A 4846-nucleotide genomic window follows, 5' to 3' on the forward strand; every position below is an offset into this window, starting at 1 on the left:
ACAAAGCTATCAGAGATCGTTGTTACATGCAGAAAAAAAGACTTTTTGAAGACAATAAACATGATAGAAATGATATTTGGTTTACCTGTGTTCTTCAAATAATGTCAGGTATTTCCATAATAATAGATTATATTTATAATGTATTGCTAATCGATATAGACTTTATCATTGTGCAGAATAATAAAAAATATATATTTTCTGTCTGATTTTTTAATCTGAAGCGAAATTATATCACAGAAGATTATTTAAAACACTCTACTTGCGTTATAAATTAAGTTTGAAGCACAAAAATGGTTTTAATCTCATAAATTGTCGTGTATTGATGGTGTGCTAAGCTAACATGCTAGCTAGCTCTAGGTGCACCTGCCACATATTGCAGTTATCCTTTTATAATTTTTTTCTAAATATGCTTACTAAAATGTTTCATTATTCAAGCAGGGCATTTGATCCAGTTTTTAAATGTTAAGTAAGAACTTTGATAAAAGAAATTAGGGATTGAAACCCTATGAATAGCCAGTCGTTAGTAACTATAATGCAGACAAAAGAAATGCATATTTACAGCCATAACCAGGCTGGAGAGGTGTTAATGTGTGCAGGGGGAGACTGAGACTGAATGGGGCTCGTTTGCACCACAAAACAATAGAGACAATATACTGGATAGATGGTTAGAAGATGGCAATAAACATCAGAAGCATCTTTAACGTCAAATCAAAATAAAGTCAACTGACATGGTCTTGAAAAACATGTAACTAAATACAGAGTTTTGGACTTATTATCTTCAGATTTTAAACATAAAATGTTTAGACATGTGGCTTTAGCTGTAGTGCATTTCTAGATTGCTCCAGTGCCAACTTCAATTTTATTTTCATGAGGATGTTTCATAAAAAATAATTTCTAATAACTTTACAAAACTTTGAAGCTATTTATAACAATTTTTTTTCATTATGACAATAATTAATTCTACATTTACAATAAACTGCCAGGTGTCAGCTTTCAAATGAGATCATACTTGTGCTTTTAGTGCAAAGGGTTCATGAACTGTATCTGTTTAAGTTTGGGTATGTCATTTCTGGGGATTTTTCAAAAGTGGCGTTGCAGCTTAACAGGATAAATAAGATCTGGACCAAGGGCCAGACTCACTTAAGGTGACAGCCATGTGTCCAATTTCAAAACTAGTCTGGGTCCACAGAGCCAGGGTCTAGACGGAAAAAACTTGTGTCTGCAAAGCAGGGACATCTAAGTTGTAAAATCTCACAAATGTGGACGGAACGGACCAACCGGCCGCCGCACAAATGTCCTTGATAGGAACACCCAGGTGTCCGAGTCCAAAACTAGTCTGGGTCCGCAGAGCCAGGGTCTAGACAGAAAGAACTCGTGCCTGCAGAGCAGGGACATCTAGGTTGTAGAATCTCACAAATGTGGACGGAACGGACCAGCCGGCCGCCGCACAAATGTCCTCGATAGGAACACCACTCGACCAAGCCCACGAAGAGGCGACACCTCTCGTGGAGTGAGCTCTAACACCTATGGGACAAGAGAGGCCCAGTGAGGTGTAAGCCAGAGCAATGGCGCCAACTATCCATCTGGACAGCGTGAGCTTAGTGACCAGAAGGCCCTTGGTTCGGCCCCCGAAACAAACAAAGAGCTGTTCAGACTGTCTGAAAGAGGCCGAACGCTCCAGATAAACTCTCAAAGCTCTGACGGGGCAAAGCGTGAGAGAATCACTGTCCTCTTCAGAGGAGGGAAGAGCTGACAGAGAAATAACCTGGGCTCTGAACGGAGTTGAGAGCACCTTAGGAACATATCCATGTCTTGGCCTAAGAATGACCTTGGAGTCATTAGGGCCAAACTCCAGAAAGGAGGCGCTAGTAGAAAGCGCCTGCAAGTCCCCTACTCTCTTCACTGACGCCAGTGCCAGAAGCAGGGCGGTTTTCAGGGAGAGGGGCTTAAGATCAGCTGACTGAAGTGGTTCAAAGGGAGGTCCCCTAAGAGCCCGCAGGACCAGTGAAAGGTCCCAGGCCGGTACAGACGGTGGCCGAGGCGGGTTAAGCCTTCTGGCGCCCTTAAGGAAACAAACTATAAGGTCGCTTTTACCTAAGGAGGCTCCGGCTTCCAATACGTGATAAGCAGCAATGGCTGCCACGTACACCTTGAGAGTGGAGGGGGAGCGACCCGCGTCCAACATCTCCTGTAGAAAAGAAAGCACTTTTGGTACTTCACAAGTGTGTGGGTTGAGGTTTCGAGCTAAACACCAGCTGGAGAACACTGACCATTTAAGGTGATAGAGGCGTCTGGTAGACGGAGCTCTAGCCTCCTTAATAGTGTTAAGGACACCCTCTGGGAGATCCTGGGGTACCCGTTGAGTGGCCATACATGTAGGGCCCACAAGTCGGGACGGGGATGCCAGATTGTCCTGTTGGCCTGAGCCAGAAGGTCGCACCTCACTGGGATTGGCCACGGGTCTGTTACAGACAGTTGCATCAACTCTGGAAACCAAATCTGGGTTCGCCAGAGAGGAGCTACTAAGAGAACTGTGCTTTTCGTGTTCCTGATCCGTTCGATGACCTGAGGGAGCATCGAGACCGGAGGAAACGCATAGAGAGGAAGGTTGGGCCAATCGTGGGCCAACGCATCCCTGCTCTTTGAAAAGAAGATTGGGCAGTGACAGTTGTCTTCTGAGGCGAAAAGATCTACTTCTGCCTTCCCGAAGACCTCCCAAAGCAGGAGAACTGTCTGAGGGTGGAGAGACCATTCCTCTGGGGGAACTCTGCCCCGAGAGAGCATGTCTGCTCCTGTGTTCAACGTGCCTGGCACGTGAGCTGCCCTGAGCGAGCGCAGGTTGGTGTGAGCCCATAGCAGGAGCTGTGTGGCTATGGCAAACAGGTTGTGGGACCTGAGGCCGCCCTGGCGATTTATGTAAGAGACCACCGACATATTGTCCGTCCGGACCAACACGTGGTGTCCAGCCAGGTATGGGAGGAAGGCTTTCAGGGCTAGAAAAACTGCTCTCATTTCGAGGCAGTTGATGTGTAGGCGTTTCTCCGAGCTCGACCAGAGGCTGGAGGCAGGCCTGCCCTCGTACAGAGCTCCACAACCCGAGTTGGAAGCGTCTGTTGAAATCACCCTCCTCTCTGAGACCACCCCCATGCTTACGCCCTGGTGGTACCAGCTGGCGTCTTTCCAAGGAGCCAGGGCTTGAATACAGCGCTGGTCCACCTTGATAATCAAGTGGCCTGAGTGCCAGGCGTGGGGTGGCACCAGAGGTGCTAGCCACAGCTGAAGAGGACGCATACGCAGTAGGCCTAGTTTGAGTACTGATGATGCAGAGGCCATCAGGCCAAGGATCCTCTGAAACGTTCTGAGGGGTACATGAGAGCCCTCTAAGAACGATGCCGCGAGCTGCTGAATCGTTAGAGCACGGGCCGGTGTGGGCCATGCTCTCATAAGTACGGAGTCGAGAACTGTTCCCAGGAACGTGATACGTTGGCTGGGCAACAGAATACTCTTGGAAAAATTGACCCTGAGCCCTAGACATTCCAGATGGCTGAGGAGCCAGGCTCTGTGAGTATGTGACTCCGCCTCTGACTGAGTCAGTACGAGCCAGTCGTCGAGGTAGTTCAGGATGCACATGCCCCGCTGTCTCAGGGGGGAGAGAGCTGCATCCATGCACTTCGTGAATGTACGAGGTGCGAAAACGCGGTGGTCTGCGGGCGAACTGAAGCGAGTAACCGCGCTTTATGATGTTCATCACCCATTCTGAGACTCCGGGGATAGCTTGCCAAGCTAGAGCCCGCAGAGCCAGAGGCATTATCATATCTGGAACGCCCAGAGTCGGGGGCTCGAACTGACATGTATGCAAGTGAGAAATTTTGCTCGATTTGTGCTTTTTGTGGGTCGCTGTTAAAACAGCGTTTGTGTGCAGGGGTGCGTGACAGGTGACGGGCCCATGTACTGCATTTAAAACTGCTCCAACCGCCTGAACTGAAGAGGGGGCTGAGAGTAGCACTCGAGCGATCTTCGGGGCTGGTCCGGCCGCGGCGGGACAATGACCCCTCTTTATGCCGGTTAGGACGGCTTCTTGGGCTCGTGATCGAGCGTGAGCTTCGGCCACGGGCCCTGGCGCTTAGGGAACGGGAACCGCTTTGTAGGCTTCAGGCGCTGACTGGTCTCAGCCGCTGGGCGGGGCTGGAGGACCTGTGATACCACCCTCTCAGGTCGCGGCGTGCTCTTGGGGTGCCGTTGGATCGAGCTAGAGCGCTTGGGTAGAAAGTGCTTCATAGCGCTGGAAGCTTTCTGAGCCTCGGTGAAGCGTTCTGCGAAGCCGCTGACAGATGGGCCGAAGAGACCAGATGCTGTAACTGGAGAATCGAGGAAGGCGGTCTTGTCTGCGTCCCTGATCTCAGTTAAATTCAGCCACAAGTGGCGCTCTAAAACCACCAGGCTGGCCATGTTGCGGCCCAGGGCTTGAGCAGTGGTCTTTGTGGCCCGTAGCGCCAAATCCGTCGCACTTCTGAGGTCCTTAAAGGTGTCTGGGTCAGGGCCTGACTCATCCATCGAGCGGAGGAGCTTAGCCTGGAAGACTTGAAGGGTCGCCATGGCGTGAAGTGCAGAGGCGGCTTGACCGGCGGCAGCATAAGTGCGGCTGGCAATGGTCGAAGTGGTCCTGCATGGCTTGGACGGGTGCACGGTCTTAGACCTCCAACTACCTGCAGTGGGAGGGCATAAGTGTGCGGCGGCCGCCTCCTCCAGTGGAGGGAGAGACACATAACCTTTTTCTTCAGCGCCGTCAACAGTGGGGAGCGTTGAAGAAGCAGATGAGCGCGTTCCGCTGAAAAGGGCGCACGCC

Source organism: Scardinius erythrophthalmus, assembly GCF_964197995.2.
Source record: "Scardinius erythrophthalmus genome assembly, chromosome: 22".
NCBI lineage: Eukaryota > Metazoa > Chordata > Actinopteri > Cypriniformes > Leuciscidae > Scardinius > Scardinius erythrophthalmus.